An 18202-nucleotide genomic window follows, 5' to 3' on the forward strand; every position below is an offset into this window, starting at 1 on the left:
AGAGTATCAGCGAGAATGAAAGCAAAGGTGTTCAAGACAGTGGTGAGACCAGCGATGTTTTTCGGCTTAGAGACAGTGGCACTGTAGAAAAGACAGGAGGCAGAGCTGGAGGTAGCACAAATTGGCCAATCTAAAGGTGAGTAAATTCTGTCTACAAATGGGATATTAGTTTACAAACTCTGCAATTCGCTTGTCTTTATGTGGCTCGTTGGTCTAGGGGTATGATTCTCGCTTAGGGTGCGACAGGTCCCAGGTTCAAATCCTGGACGAGCCCTTGACTGCGACATCTATTCCACAGATCTGTTCTCAGGAAAACTTTCACCTATGAAAGTTGACAAGTATGAAAACAGCCTTACCATAGCAAGCTTTATGAGGAATTGTGGGTTTGAGCACCACAAAAGGGTCAAGCTCCATCATATCTAAAAGACCTCATGGTACCATATCATCCCAATAGGCCACTTCAGTCTCAGAATGCAAGCCTACTGTTGGTCGAAGAAGGAGAGGAGGAATGTTTGTTTGTAGGCAGAGAGAGAAAAGTAAAGCTAAGAACGTAGGACTGAATGTAGACGTGACGTGAAGAGGCGAGTGCAAGCAGGTTGGAACGGGTGGAGAAAAGTGTCAGGTGTGTTTTGCGATAAAAGAGTATCAGCGAGAATGAAAGCAAAGGTGTTCAAGACGGTGGTGAGACCAGCGATGTTTTTCGGCTTAGAGACAGTGGCACTGTACACTGCACAAAATTTGACAGAGTAACTGCCTTTTTTCCATTCCAAGCATGGATGTGTTGCCGATCTGATACCTATGACTTTTAAAGGTCAATGCAGTATACTAAAATGCCATTGTAGAATACACTGAGGTGCAAACATTTAGCGAGAAGGTGTCACTTTCAATGAAGCAAACTATTTGCAGCAAAAGTGCGACTGTATCATATTTTGCCTTCATAGCTTCTTTCCATTGGCTTCTCAACAAATCTAGAACAGAATGTAAAACCCTGCTTCTTACATATAAAGCTCTAAAGGGTCAAGCTCCATAATATCTAAAAGACCTCATGGTACCATATCATTCCAATAGGCCACTTCAGTCTCAGAATGCAAGCCTACTGTTGGTCGAAGAAGGAGAGGAGGAAGGTTTGTTTGTAGACAGAGAGAGAAGAGGAAAGCTAAGAACGTAGGACTGACAGTAGACGTGACGTGAAGAGGCGAGTGCAAGCAGGTTGGAACGGGTGGAGAAAAGTGTCAGGTGTGTTTTGCGATAAAAGAGTATCAGCGAGAATGAAAGCAAAGGTGTTCAAGACAGTGGTGAGACCAGCGATGTTTTTCGGCTTAGAGACAGTGGCACTGTAGAAAAGACAGGAGGCAGAGCTGGAGGTAGCATAGCTTAAGATGTTGAGGTTCTCATTGGGAGTGACGAGGATGGATAGGATCAGGCATGAGTACATCAGAGGGACAGCTCATGTTAGATGTTTTGGAGATAAAGTCAGAGAGGCCAGATTGAGGTGGTTTGGACATGTTCAGAGGAGAGACTGTCAATATGTCGGTAGAAGGATGCTGAGGTTGGAGCTGCCAGGCAAGAGGTCTAGAGGAAGACCACAGAGGAGATTTTTGGATATACTCTCTCAAAAGAGAGTTCAAATGCTCTCCTCAAGTTCATTGAGATGCATACAAGAAAAGAGATGGTAACACTTTCAATGTAGTGAGGTTGCCAATACACAAATTGGCCAATCTAAAGGTGAGTAAATTCTGTCTACAAATGGGATATTAGTTTACAAACTCTGCAATTCCCTTCTCTTTATATGGCTCGTTGGTCTAGGGGTATGATTCTCGCTTGGGGTGCGAGAGGTCCCGGGTTCAAATCCCGGACGAGCCCTTGACTGCGACATCTATTCCACAGACCCTTTTCAGGAAAACTTTCACCTATGAAAGTCGACAAGTATGAAAACAGCCTTACCATAGCAAGCTTTATGAGGAATTGTGGGTTTGAGCACCACAAACTTTGTTAGAGTAATTACATTTTTTCCTTGTGCAAACACAGGAAACTTTAGTTAGTACACGACACAAGATGCCAAGTAATGATGTTATTAATGATGTTATTGATGTTTTGCCGATTTGGAAAACCCGACTTTCAAAAGTCAAGAGCTGACTGTATCATATTTTGCCTTCACTAGCCTTGGTCTAGGGGAATGATTTTCGCTTAGGGTGTGAGAGGTCTCCGGACGAGCCCTGAATGCTAAATTCAATGTCTATGAGAAGAGAGGATGTAACGCTTTCCACGTGTAACCACAAGACCAGATGCAAGTTTTGCTGTGAAAGTTGTTACTAGACGAGACAAGATTCCACTCACTCGTGTTTTGCTGAACCGGCTGAACACAATACAAAACCACCGGACACGAGGCTCGTTGGTCTAGGGGTATGATTCTCGCTTTGGGTGCGAGAGGTCCAGGGATCAAATCCCGGATGAGCCCTTGACTGCGACATCTATTCCACAGACCCTTTTTAGGAAGACTTTCACCTACGAAAGTTGACAAGTATAAAAACAGCCTTACTATACCAAGCTTTATGAGGAATTGTGGGTTTGAGCACCACGAAATTTGACAGAGTAATTGCATGTTTTCCATTCAAAGCATGGATGTGTTGCCGATCTGATACCTATGACTTTTAAAGGTCAATGCAGTATACTAAAATGCCATTGTAGAATACACTGAGGTGCAAACATTTAGCGAGAAGGTGTCACTTTCAATGAAGCAAACTATTTGCAGCAAAAGTGCTGACTGTATCATATTTTGCCTTCACTAGCTTCTTGCCATTGGCTTCTCAACAAATCTAGAACAGATTTTGTGTGCATGGAGGATTCATCATTAACTTGAACAAATTGAAATCTATCAGACAGATAGGATTTAAACCAACCTAGTGCAGTTCCTGTAATTCCAATTTCATGTTCCAGTCTCTGTAATAAAATGTTATGATCAATGGTATCAAATGCGGCACTAAGATCTAACAGAACAAGTATAGAGATGAGTCCATTATCTGAGGCCATGAGAAGATCGTTGGTGACTTTTACCAGTGCTGTTTCTGTACTATGATGAACTCTAAATCCTGACTGAAACTCTTCATACAAATTATTCCTATGAAGGTGATCACATAATTGTTTTGCGACTACTTTTTCAATTATTTTAGAAATAAAGGGGAGATTAGATATTGGTCTGTAATTGGCTAAAACACCTGGGTCAAGACAGGCTTTTTTAAGTAATGGTTTAATTACAGCTACCTTATAGGCCTGTGGTACATAGCCTGTTTCTAAAGATAGATTGATGATATCTAATATGAACGTATCTATTAAGGGTAAAGCTTCCTTGAGCAGCTTAGTTGGAATAGGGTCTAGCAGACAGGTTGTTGGTTTAGATGAGGTAATAATTGAAGTTAGCTCAGAGAGATCTATGGGTAAAAAGCAGTCTAACAGGGAGTGGGGCCTTATCCATGATTCTAGCACTGCTGTACATGAAGATCTATCTGTAATTTTTGGGGGGAGGATCTGGTGAATACTTTCTCTAATAGCTACAATTTTATTCATAAAGAAGGTCATGAAGTCATTGCTGCTCAAAGTTAAGGGAATAGTAGGCTCAACAGAACTATGGCTCTTAGTCAGCCTGGCTACAGTGCTGAACAGAAACCGGGGGTTGTTCTTGTTTTCTTCTATTAATGATGAATAATATGCTGTTCTGGCATCACTGAGAGCTTTTTTGTACGTTTTTAAACTATTTTTCCAGGCTAAATGAGATTCTTCTAACTTTCTGGAACGCCACTTCCTTTCTAACTTTCGTGTTTCCTGTTTTAAGTTGCGTGTTTGTGAACTATACCATGGAGATCGCCTCTGCTGATTTACTGCCTTCTTTTTTAGAGGGGCAACACTATCGAGTATTGTACGTAGTGAGGCTGCAGAATTGTCAACAAGATAATCTACTTGTGCAGGAGTAACATTAAGGAGACTACTTCCCATTGTATTAACATATGGTGAAGCAAATGATGAAGAAATAATTTCTTTAAATTTGTTGACAGCTTTTTCACTTAAGCATCTGCTATAGTGGAATTTTTCCCTAACTGCTATATAGTCCGTTATTGTAAATTCAAATGTTATTAAAAAATGGTCAGACAGAAGAGAGTTGTGAGGACATATTGTTAAATTATCCGTTTCAATTCCATACTTAAGGACAAGGTCTAACGTGTGACTAAAACAGTGAGTGGGTTTATTTACATTTTGGGAAAAACCAATTGAATCTAATAATGAATTAAACGCAGTGCTCAGGCAGTTACTGTCAGCATCTACATGAATGTTAAAGTCACCCACTATAATGACTTTATCTGTACTAAGCACTAAATCAGCTAGAAAATCAGAAAATTCAATCAAAAACTCTGAATAAGGGACTGGAGGACGGTACACGATAACAAATAATAGTGGTTTTTGAGTTTTCCAGTTTGGGTGTGAAAGGCTAAGAGTAAGGCTCTCAAATGAGTTATAACTATGTTTAGGTCTAGGGTTTATTGATAAGCTACAATGGAAGATTGCTGCAACTCCTCCACCTCGGCCTGTGCTTCTAGGAACATGATAATTAATATGACTTGGGGGGGTTGACTCATTTAGACTGACATATTCTTCCTGCTGCAACCAAGTTTCAGTGAGACAAAATAAATCGAATTGATGATCGCTTATTAAGTCATTTACTAACAGAGATTTAGAAGAGAGAGATCTGATATTTAATAATCCACATTTAATAGTTTTGGGGTTTTGTTCTGTAAGAGGAGTAGTCTTAACTTTTATTAGGTTATTATGATTAACTCCTCTTGTTGTCATATTTACTTTATGTAATTTAGGTCGGGGAACAGACACAGTCTCTATAGGTATGTGGGAGTTGTGGGGGGGTGACGGTTGTAAGGACACTGCAGAGAGGCGTGTAGGACTGGATCTCTGCATCCTAGGCTCAACTCTGGATTGTCATACTTTTGGTTGTTTAATAAAACCAGCCATATTTCTGGATAAGAAAGCTGCACCATCTAAAGTAGGATGGATGCCATCTCTCCTAATCAGCCTAGGTTTTCCCCAAAAACGTTTCCAATTGTCTATGTAGCCCACATCGTTTGCTGGACACCACCTAGACAGCCAGCGGTTGAATGACGACATGCGGGTGTACATGTCGTCACTGGTCAGATTTGGCAAGGGACCAGAGAAAATTACGGAGTCCGACATTGTTTTTGCAAAGTTACACACCAATTCAACATTCATTTTAGTGACCTCCGATTTACGTAATCGGGCGTCATTAACTCCCACGTGAATAATAATATTACTGTATTTACGTTTATCCTTAGCCAGGAGTTTCAAATATGATTCAACGTCGCCCGCTCTGGCCCCAGGAAGACATTTGACTACGGCCGCTGGAGTCTCTAACTTCACGTTTCTGACTATGGAGCTGCCAATTACCAGAGTTGGTTTCTCAGCGGGTGTGTCGCTGAGTGGGGAAAATCGATTAGAAACATGAACCGACTGGTGGTGAACCTCGGGCGTCTGTTTAGCATTAGATCTCTTACGAACCGTCACCCAGCCGGACTGGCTTCCCGGCTGCTCGGGAACTGCCGGGGGACAGCTAGCAGGGGCTACGCTAGGTCGGCCCGCACCAGCTACCGGGGCCTGACTAGCGGAGTTCTTTTCCATGGTGCGGAGCCGTGCTTCCAATTCCGTGAGCAAGCTCCATCATATCTAAAAGACCTCATGGTACCATATCATCCCAATAGGCATCTTCAGTCTCAGGATGCAAGCCTACTGTTGGTCGAAGAAGGAGAGGAGGAAGGTTTGTTTGTAGGCAGAGAGAGAAGAGGAAAGCTAAGAACGTAGGACTGACAGTAGACGTGACGTGAAGAGGCGAGTGCAAGCAGGTTGGAACGGGTGGAGAAAAGGGTCGGGTGTGTTTTGCGATAAAAGATTATCAGCGAGAATGAAAGCAAAGGTGTTCAAGAAGGTGGTGAGACCAGCGATGTTTTTCGGCTTAGAGACAGTGGCACTGTAGAAAAGACAGGAGGCAGAGCTGGAGGTAGCAGAGCTTAAGATGTTGAGGTTCTCATTGGGAGTGACGAGAATGGAAAAGATCAGGCATGAGTACATCAGAGGGACAGCTCATGTTAGATGTTTTGGAGATAAAGTCAGAGAGGCCAGATTGAGGTGGTTTGGACATGTTCAGAGGAGAGACTGTCAATATGTCGGTAGAAGGATGCTGAGGTTGGAGCTGCCAGGCAAGAGGTCTAGAGGAAGAACAAAGAGGAGATTTTTGGATATACTCTCTCAAAAGAGAGTTCAAATGCTCTCCTCAAGTTCATTGAGATGCATACAAGAAAAGAGATGGTAACACTTTCAATGTAGTGAGGTTGCCAATACACAAATTGGCCAATCTAAAGGTGAGTAAATTCTGTCTACAAATGGGATATTAGTTTACAAACTCTGCAATTCCCTTCTCTTTATATGGCTCGTTGGTCTAGGGGTATGATTCTCGCTTCGGGTGCGAGAGGTCCCGGGTTCAAATCCCGGACGAGTCCTTGACTGCGACATCTATTCCACAGACCCTTTTCAGGAAAACTTTCACCTATGAAAGTCGACAAGTATGAAAACAGCCTTACCATAGCAAGCTTTATGAGGAATTGTGGGTTTGAGCACCACAAACTTTGTTAGAGTAATTACATTTTTTCCTTGTGCAAACACAGGAAACTTTAGTTAGTACACGACACAAGATGCCAAGTAATGATGTTATTAATGATGTTATTGATGTTTTGCCGATTTGGAAAACCCGACTTTCAAAAGTCAAGAGCTGACTGTATCATATTTTGCCTTCACTAGCCTTGGTCTAGGGGAATGATTTTCGCTTAGGGTGTGAGAGGTCTCCGGACGAGCCCTGAATGCTAAATTCAATATCTATGAGAAGAGAGGATGTAACGCTTTCCACGTGTAACCACAAGACCTGATGCAAGTTTTGCTGTGAAAGTTGTTACTAGACGAGACAAGATTCCACTCACTCGTGTTTTGCTGAACCGGCTGAACTCAATACAAAACCACCGGACACGAGGCTCGTTGGTCTAGGGGTATGGTTCTCGCTTTGGGTGCGAGAGGTCCAGGGATCAAATCCCGGACGAGCCCTTGACTGCGACATCTATTCCACAGACCCTTTTTAGGAAGACTTTCACCTACGAAAGTCGACAAGTATAAAAACAGCCTTACTATACCAAGCTTTATGAGGAATTGTGGGTTTGAGCACCACGAAATTTGACAGAGTAATTGCATGTTTTCCATTCCAAGCATGGATGTGTTGCCGATCTGATACCTATGACTTTTAAAGGTCGATGCAGTATACTAAAATGCCATTGTAGAATACACTGAGGTGCAAACATTTAGCGAGAAGGTGTCACTTTCAATGAAGCAAACTATTTGCAGAAAAAGTGCTGACTGACAGTAGACGTGACGTGAAGAGGCGAGTGCAAGTAGGTTGGAACGGCTGGAGAAAAGGGTCAGGTGTGTTTTGCGATAACAGATTATCAGCGAGAATGAAAGCAAAGGTGTTCAAGACGGTGGTGAGACCAGCGATGTTTTTCGGCTTAGAGACAGTGGCACTGTAGAAAAGACAGGAGGCAGAGCTGGAGGTAGCAGAGCTTAAGATGTTGAGGTTCTCATTGGGAGTGACGAGGATGGATGGGATCAGGCATGAGTACATCAGAGGGACAGCTCATGTTAGATGTTTTGGAGATAAAGTCAGAGAGGCCAGATTGAGGTGGTTTGGACATGTTCAGAGGAGAGACTGTCAATATGTCGGTAGAAGAATGCTGAGGTTGGAGCTGCCAGGCAAAAGGTCTAGAGGAAGAACAAAGAGGAGCTTTTTGGACATACTCTCTCAAAAGAGAGTTCAAATGCTCTCCTCAAGCTCGTTGAGATGCATACAAGAAAAGAGAAGGTAACACTTTCAATGTAGTGAGGTTGCCAATACACAAATTGGCCAATCTAAAGGTGAGTAAATTCTGTCTACAAATGGGATATTAGTTTACAAACTCTGCAATTCGCCTGTCTTTATATGGCTCGTTGGTCTAGGGGTATGATTGAAGTGTGAAAAGTGTCAGGTGTGTTTTGCGATAAAAGAGTATCAGCGAGAATGAAAGCAAAGGTGTTCAAGACAGTAGTGAGACCAGCAATGTTTTTCGGCTTAGAGACAGTGGCACTGTAGAAAAGACAGGAGGCAGAGCTTGAGGTAGCACAAATTGGCCAATCTAAAGGTGAGTAAATTCTGTCTTCAAATGGGATATTAGTTTACAAACTCTGCAATTCGCTTGTCTTTATGTGGCTCGTTGGTCTAGGGGTATGATTCTCGCTTAGGGTGCGAGAGGTCCCAGGTTCAAATCCTGGACGAGCCCTTGACTGCGACATCTATTCCACAGATCTGTTCTCAGGAAAACTTTCACCTATGAAAGTTGACAAGTATGAAAACAGCCTTACCATAGCAAGCTTTATGAGGAATTGTGGGTTTGAGCACCACGAAATTTGACAGAGTAATTGCATGTTTTCCATTCCAAGCATGGATGTGATACCTATGACTTTTAAAGGTCAATGCAGTATACTAAAATGCCATTGTAGAATACACTGAGGTGCAAAAATTTAGCGAGAAGGTGTCAATTTCAATGAAGCAAACTATTTGTAGCAAAAGTGCTGACTGTATCATATTTTGCCTTCACTAGCTTCTTGCCATTGGCTTCTGTCGAAAAGACAGGAGGCAGAGCTGGAGGTAGCAGAGCTTAAGATGTTGAGGTTCTCATTGGGAGTGACGAGGATGGATAGGATCAGGCATGAGTACATCAGAGGGACAGCTCATGTTAGATGTTTTGGAGATAAAGTCAGAGAGGCTAGATTGAAGTGGTTTGGACTTATTCAGAGGAGAGATGGTGAAAACAGTATATCGGATAAAAGATGCTGAGGTTGGAGCTGCCAGGCAAGAGGTCTAGAGGAAGACCAAAAAGGAGATTTTTAGATATACTCTCTCAAAAGAGAGTTCAAATGCTCTCCTCAAGTTCATTGAGATGCATACAAGAAAAGAGATGGTAACACTTTCAATGTAGTGAGGTGAGTGCAAGCAGGTTGGAACGGTGGAGAAAAGGGTCAGGTGTGTTTTGCGATAAAAGATTATCAGCGAGAATGAAAGCAAAGGTGTTCAAGAAGGTGGTGAGACCAGCGATGTTTTTCGGCTTAGAGACAGTGGCACTGTAGAAAAGACAGGAGGCAGAGCTGGAGGTAGCAGAGCTTAAGATGTTGAGGTTCTCATTGGGAGTGACGAGGATGGATGGGATCAGGCATGAGTACATCAGAGGGACAGCTCATGTTAGATGTTTTGGAGATAAAGTCAGAGAGGCCAGATTGAGGTGGTTTGGACATGTTCAGAGCAGAGACTGTCAATATGTCGGTAGAAGGATGCTGAGGTTGGAGCTGCCAGGCAAGAGGTCTAGAGGAAGAACAAGTTGGTAAAAGAGATGGTAACACTTTCAATGTAGTGAGGTTGCCAAAACACAAATTGGCCAATCTAAAGGTGAGTAAATTCTGTCTACAAATGGGATATTAGTTTACAAACTCTGCAATTCGTTTGTCTTTATATGGCTCGTTGGTCTAGGGGTATGATTCTCGCTTAGGGTGCGAGAGGTCCCGGGTTCAAATCCCGGACGAGCCCTTGACTGCGACATCTATTCCACTGATCCTTTTCAGGAAAACATTCTCCTATGAAAGTTGACAAGTATGAAAACAGGCTTACCATACCAAGCTTTATGAGGAATTGTGGGTTTGAGCACCAAAAACTTTGACAGAGTAATTGCATTTTTTCCTTGTGCAAACACAGGAAACTTTAGTTAGTACACGACACAAGATGCCAAGTATTGATATTTACCGATTTGGGAAACCCGACTTTCAAAAGTCAAGAGCTGACTGTATCATAGTTTGCCTTCACTAGCCTTGGTCTAGGGGAATGATTCTCGCTTAGGGTGTGAGAGGTCTCCGGACGAGCCCTGAATGCTAAATTCAATGTCTATGAGAAGAGAGGATGTAACGCTTTCCACGTGTAACCACAAGACCAGATCCAAGTTTTGCTGTGAAAGTTGTTACTAGACGAGACAAGATTCCACTCACTCGTGTTTTGCTGATCTGGAAACCACAACCTTTCTCTGTCAATGGAGTATGTCCTCACATTAATGTTTTTGTCGGAAATTTACACAACATGAATTTCTCAGTTTGAGAATGACTGAAGTTCTTGTTCTTCATTTGGATAGTACGGCTGAACTCAATACAAAACCACCGGGCACGAGGCTCGTTGGTCTAGGGATATGATTCTCGCTTTGGGTGCGAGAGGTCCAGGGTTCAAATCCCGGACGAGCCCTTGACTGCAACATCTATTCCACAGACCCTTTTTAGGAAGACTTTCACCTACGAAAGTCAACAAGTATAAAACCAGCCTTACTATAACAAGCTTTATGAGGAAATGTGGGTTTGAGCACCACGAAATTTGACAGAGTAATTGCATTTTTTCCATTCCAAGCATGGATGTGTTGCCGATCTGATACCTATGACTTTTAAAGGTCAATGCAGTATACTAAAATGCCATTGTAGAATACACTGAGGTGCAAACATTTAGCGAGAAGGTGTCACTTTCAATGAAGCAAACTATTTGCAGCAAAAGTGCTGACTGTATCATATTTTGCCTTCACTAGCTTCTTTCCATTGGCTTCTCAACAAATCTAGAACAGAATGTAAAACCCTGCTTCTTACATATAAAGCTCTAAAGGGTCAAGCTCCATCATATCTAAAAGACCTCATGGTACCATATCATCCCAATAGGCCACTTCAGTCTCAGAATGCAAGCCTACTGTTGGTCGAAGAAGGAGAGGAGGAAGGTTTGTTTGTAGGCAGAAAGAGAAAAGGAAAGCTAAGAACGTAGGACTGCATGTAGACGTGACGTGAAGAGGCGAGTGCAAGCAGGTTGGAACGGGTGGAGAAAAGTGTCAGGTGTGTTTTGCGATAAAAGAGTATCAGCGAGAATGAAAGCAAAGGTGTTCAAGACGGTGGTGAGACCAGCGATGTTTTTCGGCTTAGAGACAGTAACACTGTAGAAAAGACAGGAGGCAGAGCTGGAGGTAGCAGAGCTTAAGATGTTGAGGTTCTCATTGGGAGTGACGAGGATGGATAGGATCAGGCATGAGTACATCAGAGGGACAGCTCATGTTAGATGTTTTGGAGATAAAGTCAGAGAGGCCAGATTGAGGTGGTTTGGACATGTTAAGAGGAGAGACTGTCAATATGTCGGTAGAAGGATGCTGAGGTTGGAGCTGCCAGGCAAGAGGTCTAGAGGAAGACCAAAGAGGAGATTTTTAGATATACTCTCTCAAAAGAGAGTTCAAATGCTCTCCTCAAGTTCATTGAGATGCATACAAGAAAAGAGATGGTAACACTTTCAATGTAGTGAGGTTGCCAATACACAAATTGGCCAATCTAAAGGTGAGTAAATTCTGTCTAAAAATGGGTTATTAGTTTACAAACTCTGCAATTCGCTTGTCTTTATATGGCTCGTTGGTCTAGGGGTATGATTCTCGCTTAGGGTGCGAGAGGTCCCAGGTTCAAATCCCGGACGAGCCCTTGACTGCGACATCTATTCCACTGACCCTTTTCAGGAAGACTTTCACCTATGAAAGTCGACAAGTATAAAAACAGCCTTACTATACCAAGCTTTATGAGGAATTGTGGGTTTGAGCACCACAAAATTTGACTAAGTAAGGTCAATGCAGTATACTAAAATGCCATTGTAGAAACACTGAGGTGCAAACATTTAGCGAGAAGGTGTCACTTTCAATGAAGCAAACTATTTGCAGCAAAAGTGCGGACTGTATCATATTTTGCCTTCACTAGCTTCTTTCCATTGGCTTCTCAACAAATCTAGAACAGAATGTAAAACCCTGCTTCTTACATATAAAGCTCTAAAGGGTCAAGCTCCATCATATCTAAAAGATCTCATGGTACCATATCATCCCAATAGGCCACTTCAGTCTCAGAATGCAAGCCTACTGTTGGTCGAAGAAGGAGAGGAGGAAGGTTTGTTTGTAGACAGAGAGAGAAGAGGAAAGCTAAGAACGTAGGACTGACAGTAGACGTGACGTGAAGAGGCGAGTGCAAGCAGGTTGGAACGGGTGGAGAAAAGTGTCAGGTATATTTTGCGATAAAAGAGTATCAGCGAGAATGAAAGCAAAGGTGTTCAAGACAGTGGTGAGACCAGCGATGTTTTTCGGCTTAGAGACAGTGGCACTGTAGAAAAGACAGGAGGCAGAGCTGGAGGTAGCATAGCTTAAGATGTTGAGGTTCTCATTGGGAGTGACGAGGATGGATAGGATCAGGCATGAGTACATCAGAGGGACAGCTCATGTTAGATGTTTTGGAGATAAAGTCAGAGAGGCCAGATTGAGGTGGTTTGGACATGTTCAGAGGAGAGACTGTCAATATGTCGGTAGAAGGATGCTGAGGTTGGAGCTGCCAGGCAAGAGGTCTAGAGGAAGACAAAAGAGGAGCTTTTTGGACATACTCTCTCAAAAGAGAGTTCAAATGCTCTCCTCAAGTTCATTGAGATGCATACAAGAAAAGAGATGGTAACACTTTCAATGTAGTGAGGTTGCCAATACACAAATTGGCCAATCTAAAGGTGAGTAAATTCTGTCTACAAATGGGATATTAGTTTACAAACTCTGCAATTCGCTTGTCTTTATGTGGCTCGTTGGTCTACGGGTATGATTCTCGCTTAGGGTGCGAGAGGTCCCGGGTTCAAATCCCGGACGAGCCCTTGACTGCGACATCTATTCCACAGATCTGTTCTCAGGAAAACTTTCACCTATGAAAGTCGACAAGTATGAAAACAGCCTTACCATAGCAAGCTTTATGAGGAATTGTGGGTTAGAGCACCACAAAATTTGACAGAGTAAGTAAGTAAGGTCAATGCAGTATACTAAAATGCCATTGTAGAATACACTGAGGTGCAAACATTTAGCGAGAAGGTGTCACTTTCAATGAAGCAAACTATTTGCAGCAAAAGTGCGGACTGTATCATATATTGCCTTCACTAGCTTCTTTCCATTGGCTTCTCAACAAATCTAGAACAGAATGTAAAACCCTGCTTCTTACATATAAAGCTCTAAAGGGTCAAGCTCCATCATATCTAAAAGACCTCATGGTACCATATCATCCCAATAGGCCACTTCAGTCTCAGAATGCAAGCCTACTGTTGGTCGAAGAATGAGAGGAGGAAGGTTTGTTTGTAGACAGAGAGAGAAGAGGAAAGCTAAGAACGTAGGACTGACAGTAGACGTGACGTGAAGAGGCGAGTGCAAGCAGGTTGGAACGGGTGGAGACAAGTGTCAGGTGTGTTTTGCCATAAAAGAGTATCAGCGAGAATGAAAGCAAAGGTGTTCAAGACGGTGGTGAGACCAGCGATGTTTTTCGGCTTAGAGACAGTGGCACTGTAGAAAAGACAGGAGGCAGAGCTGGAGGTAGCATAGCTTAAGATGTTGAGGTTCTCATTGGGAGTGACGAGGATGGATAGGATCAGGCATGAGTACATCAGAGGGACAGCTCATGTTAGATGTTTTGGAGATAAAGTCAGAGAGGCCAGATTGAGGTGGTTTGGACATGTTCAGAGGAGAGACTGTCAATATGTCGGTAGAAGGATGCTGAGGTTGGAGCTGCCAGGCAAGAGGTCTAGAGGAAGACAAAAGAGGAGCTTTTTGGACATACTCTCTCAAAAGAGAGTTCAAATGCTCTCCTCAAGTTCATTGAGATGCATACAAGAAAAGAGATGGTAACACTTTCAATGTAGTGAGGTTGCCAATACACAAATTGGCCAATCTAAAGGTGAGTAAATTCTGTCTTCAAATGGGATATTAGTTTACAAACTCTGCAATTCGCTTGTCTTTATGTGGCTCGTTGGTCTAGGGGTATGATTCTTGCTTAGGGTGCGAGAGGTCCCAGGTTCAAATCCCGGACGAGCCCTTGACTGCGACATCTATTCCACAGATCTGTTCTCAGGAAAACTTTCACCTATGAAAGTTGACAAGTATGAAAACAGCCTTACCATAGCAAGCTTTATGAGGAATTGTGGGTTTGAGCACCACGAAATTTGACAGAGTAATTGCATGTTTTCCATTCCAAGCATGGATGTGATACCTATGACTTTTAAAGGTCAATGCAGTATACTAAAATGCCATTGTAGAATACACTGAGGTGCAAAAATTTAGCGAGAAGGTGTCAATTTCAATGAAGCAAACTATTTGCAGCAAAATTGCTGACTGTATCATATTTTGCCTTCACTAGCTTCTTGCCATTGGCTTCTCTCGAAAAGACAGGAGGCAGAGCTGGAGGTAGCAGAGCTTAAGATGTTGAGGTTCTCATTGGGAGTGACGAGGATGGATAGGATCAGGCATGAGTACATCAGAGGGACAGCTCATGTTAGATGTTTTGGAGATAAAGTCAGAGAGGCCAGATTGAAGTGGTTTGGACTTATTCAGAGGAGAGATGGTGAAAACAGTATATCGGATAAAAGATGCTGAGGTTGGAGCTGCCAGGCAAGAGGTCTAGAGGAAGACCAAAAAGGAGATTTTTAGATATACTCTCTCAAAAGAGAGTTCAAATGCTCTCCTCAAGTTCATTGAGATGCATACAAGAAAAGAGATGGTAACACTTTCAATGTAGTGAGGTGAGTGCAAGCAGGTTGGAACGGTGGAGAAAAGGGTCAGGTGTGTTTTGCGATAAAAGATTATCAGCGAGAATGAAAGCAAAGGTGTTCAAGAAGGTGGTGAGACCAGCGATGTTTTTCGGCTTAGAGACAGTGGCACTGTAGAAAAGACAGGAGGCAGAGCTGGAGGTAGCACAAATTGGCCAATCTAAAGGTGAGTAAATTCTGTCTACAAATGGGATATTAGTTTACAAACTCTGCAATTCGCTTGTCTTTATGTGGCTCGTTGGTCTAGGGGTATGATTCTCGCTTAGGGTGCGACAGGTCCCAGGTTCAAATCCTGGACGAGCCCTTGACTGCGACATCTATTCCACAGATCTGTTCTCAGAAAAACTTTCACCTATGAAAGTCGACAAGTATGAAAACAGCCTTACCATAGCAAGCTTTATGAGGAATTGTGTGTTAGAGCACCACAAAATTTGACAGAGTAAGTAAGTAAGGTCAATGCAGTATACTAAAATGGCATTGTAGAATACACTGAGGTGCAAACATTTAGCGAGAAGGTGTCACTTTCAATGAAGCAAACTATTTGCAGCAAAAGTGCGGACTGTATCATATATTGCCTTCACTAGCTTCTTTCCATTGGCTTCTCAACAAATCTAGAACAGAATGTAAAACCCTGCTTCTTACATATAAAGCTCTAAAGGGTCAAGCTCCATCATATCTAAAAGACCTCATGGTACCATATCATCCCAATAGGCCACTTCAGTCTCAGAATGCAAGCCTACTGTTGGTCGAAGAATGAGAGGAGGAAGGTTTGTTTGTAGACAGAGAGAGAAGAGGAAAGCTAAGAACGTAGGACTGACAGTAGACGTGACGTGAAGAGGCGAGTGCAAGCAGGTTGGAACGGGTGGAGACAAGTGTCAGGTGTGTTTTGCCATAAAAGAGTATCAGCGAGAATGAAAGCAAAGGTGTTCAAGACGGTGGTGAGACCAGCGATGTTTTTCGGCTTAGAGACAGTGGCACTGTAGAAAAGACAGGAGGCAGAGCTGGAGGTAGCATAGCTTAAGATGTTGAGGTTCTCATTGGGAGTGACGAGGATGGATAGGATCAGGCATGAGTACATCAGAGGGACAGCTCATGTTAGATGTTTTGGAGATAAAGTCAGAGAGGCCAGATTGAGGTGGTTTGGACATGTTAAGAGGAGAGACTGTCAATATGTCGGTAGAAGGATGCTGAGGTTGGAGCTGCCAGGCAAGAGGTCTAGAGGAAGACCAAAGAGGAGATTTTTAGATATACTCTCTCAAAAGAGAGTTCAAATGCTCTCCTCAAGTTCATTGAGATGCATACAAGAAAAGAGATGGTAACACTTTCAATGTAGTGAGGTTGCCAATACACAAATTGGCCAATCTAAAGGTGAGTAAATTCTGTCTACAAATGGGATATTAGTTTACAAACTCTGCAATTCACTTGTCTTTAAATGGCTCGTTGGTCTAGGGGTATGATTCTCGCTTAGGGTGCGAGAGGTCCCGGGTTCAAATCCCGGACGAGCCCTTGACTGCGACATCTATTCCACAGATCTGTTCTCAGGAAAACTTTCACCTATGAAAGTCGATAAGAATGAAAACAGCCTTACCATAGCAAGCTTTATGAGGAATTGTGGGTTTGAGCACCACAAACTTTGACAGAGTAATTGCATTTTTTCCTTGTGCAAACACAGGAAACTTTAGTTAGTACACGACACAAGATGCCAAGTACTGATGTTTTGCCGATTTGGAAAACCCGACTTTCAAAAGTCAAGAGCTGACTGTATCATATTTTGCCTTCACTAGCCTTGGTCTAGGGGAATGATTGTCACTTAGGGTGTGAGAGGTCTCCGGACGAGCCACATCTGGAAACCACAACCTTTCTCTGTCAATGGAGTATGTCCTCACATTAATGTGAGAATACACTGAGGTGCAAACATTTAGCGAGAAGGTGTCACTTTCAATGAAGCAAACTATTTGCAGCAAAAGTGCTGACTGTATCATATTTTGCCTTCACTAGCTTCTTGCCATTGGCTTCTCAACAAATCTAGAACAGAATGCAAAACCCTGCTTCTTACATATAAAGCTCTAAAGGGTCAAGCTCCATAATATCTAAAAGACCTCATGGTACCATATCATCCCAATAGCCCACTTCAGTCTCAGAATGCAAGCCTACTGTTGGTCGAAGAAGGAGAAGAGGAAGGTTTGTTTGTAGGCAGAGAGAGAAGAGGAAAGCTAAGAACGTAGGACTGACAGTAGACGTGACGTGAAGAGGCGAGTGCAAGCAGGTTGGAACGGGTGGAGAAAAGTGTCAGGTGTGTTTTGCGATAAAAGAGTATCAGCGAGAATGAAAGAAAAGGTGTTCAAGAAGGTGGTGAGACCAGCGATGTTTTTCGGTTTAGAGACAGTGGCACTGTAGAAAAGACAGGAGGCAGAGCTGGAGGTAGCAGAGCTTAAGATGTTGAGGTTCTCATTGGGAGTGACGAGGATGGATGGGATCAGGCATGAGTACATCAGAGGAACAGCTCATGTTAGATGTTTTGGAGATAAAGTCAGAGAGGCCAGATTGAGGTGGTTTGGACATGTTCAGAGGAGAGACTGTCAATATGTCGGTAGAAGGATGCTGAGGTTGGAGCTGCCAGGCAAGAGGTCTAGAGGAAGACCAGAGAGGAGATTTTTGGATATACTCTCTCAAAAGAGAGTTCAAATGCTCTCCTCAAGTTCATTGAGATGCATACAAGAAAAGAGATGGTAACACTTTCAATGTAGTGAGGTTGCCAAAACACAAATTGGCCAATCTAAAGGTGAGTAAATTCTGTAAATTCATATTTTTCCTTCACTAGCCTTGGTCTAGGGGAATGATTCTCGCTTAGGGTGTGAGAAGTCTCCGGACGAGCCCTGAATGCTAAATTCAATGTCTATGAGAAGAGAAGATGTAACGCTTTCCACTTGTAACCACAAGACCAGATGCAAGTGTTGCTGTGAAAGTTGTTACTAGAACGAGACAAGATTCCACTCACTCGTGTTTTGCTGATCTGGAAACCACAACCTTTCTCTGTCAATGGAGTATGTCCTCACATTAATGTTTTTGTCGGAAATTTACACAACATGAATTTCTCAGTTTGAGAATGACTGAACTTCTTGTTCTTCATTTGGATAGTAGGGCTGAACTCATTACAAGCCCACTGGACGCGAGGCTCGTTGGTCTAGGGGTATGGTTCTCGCTTTGGGTGCGAGAGGTCCCGGGTTCAAATCCCGGACGAGCCCTCGACTGCGACATCTATTCCACAGACCTTTTTTAGGAAGACTTTCACCTACGAAAGTTGACAAGTATAAAAACAGCCTTACTATACCAAGCTTTATGAGGAATTGTGGGTTTGAGCACCAGAAGAAAGGATTCTGAGGTTGGAGCTGCCAG

The 18202-nt window shown here is 42.9% G+C and overlaps 13 non-coding genes across 13 annotated transcripts; all 13 read left to right on the forward strand.

Annotated features, from left to right (window-relative positions):
- The first annotated feature begins 202 nt into the window (after positions 1-202).
- On the forward strand, positions 203-274 carry trnap-agg (transfer RNA proline (anticodon AGG)). Its single transcript has one exon. It is a non-coding gene; the product is annotated as a tRNA-Pro (tRNA).
- A 1517-nt stretch (positions 275-1791) lies between these two features.
- On the forward strand, positions 1792-1863 carry trnap-ggg (transfer RNA proline (anticodon GGG)). The gene has a single exon. It is a non-coding gene; the product is annotated as a tRNA-Pro (tRNA).
- A 523-nt stretch (positions 1864-2386) lies between these two features.
- Positions 2387-2458, forward strand: trnap-ugg (transfer RNA proline (anticodon UGG)). The gene has a single exon. It is a non-coding gene; the product is annotated as a tRNA-Pro (tRNA).
- A 4042-nt stretch (positions 2459-6500) lies between these two features.
- On the forward strand, positions 6501-6572 carry trnap-cgg (transfer RNA proline (anticodon CGG)). Its single transcript has one exon. It is a non-coding gene; the product is annotated as a tRNA-Pro (tRNA).
- A 1785-nt stretch (positions 6573-8357) lies between these two features.
- On the forward strand, positions 8358-8429 carry trnap-agg (transfer RNA proline (anticodon AGG)). The gene has a single exon. It is a non-coding gene; the product is annotated as a tRNA-Pro (tRNA).
- Positions 8430-9658: 1229 nt separating this feature from the next.
- Positions 9659-9730, forward strand: trnap-agg (transfer RNA proline (anticodon AGG)). The gene has a single exon. It is a non-coding gene; the product is annotated as a tRNA-Pro (tRNA).
- A 627-nt stretch (positions 9731-10357) lies between these two features.
- trnap-ugg (transfer RNA proline (anticodon UGG)) lies at positions 10358-10429 on the forward strand. The gene has a single exon. It is a non-coding gene; the product is annotated as a tRNA-Pro (tRNA).
- A 1181-nt stretch (positions 10430-11610) lies between these two features.
- On the forward strand, positions 11611-11682 carry trnap-agg (transfer RNA proline (anticodon AGG)). The gene has a single exon. It is a non-coding gene; the product is annotated as a tRNA-Pro (tRNA).
- A 1120-nt stretch (positions 11683-12802) lies between these two features.
- trnap-agg (transfer RNA proline (anticodon AGG)) lies at positions 12803-12874 on the forward strand. Its single transcript has one exon. It is a non-coding gene; the product is annotated as a tRNA-Pro (tRNA).
- Positions 12875-14004: 1130 nt separating this feature from the next.
- Positions 14005-14076, forward strand: trnap-agg (transfer RNA proline (anticodon AGG)). The gene has a single exon. It is a non-coding gene; the product is annotated as a tRNA-Pro (tRNA).
- A 962-nt stretch (positions 14077-15038) lies between these two features.
- Positions 15039-15110, forward strand: trnap-agg (transfer RNA proline (anticodon AGG)). Its single transcript has one exon. It is a non-coding gene; the product is annotated as a tRNA-Pro (tRNA).
- Positions 15111-16240: 1130 nt separating this feature from the next.
- trnap-agg (transfer RNA proline (anticodon AGG)) lies at positions 16241-16312 on the forward strand. The gene has a single exon. It is a non-coding gene; the product is annotated as a tRNA-Pro (tRNA).
- A 1667-nt stretch (positions 16313-17979) lies between these two features.
- trnap-ugg (transfer RNA proline (anticodon UGG)) lies at positions 17980-18051 on the forward strand. Its single transcript has one exon. It is a non-coding gene; the product is annotated as a tRNA-Pro (tRNA).
- The last annotated feature ends 151 nt before the right edge of the window (positions 18052-18202 follow it).

Source organism: Channa argus, chromosome 4 (assembly GCF_033026475.1).
Source record: "Channa argus isolate prfri chromosome 4, Channa argus male v1.0, whole genome shotgun sequence".
Classification (NCBI taxonomy): domain Eukaryota; kingdom Metazoa; phylum Chordata; class Actinopteri; order Anabantiformes; family Channidae; genus Channa; species Channa argus.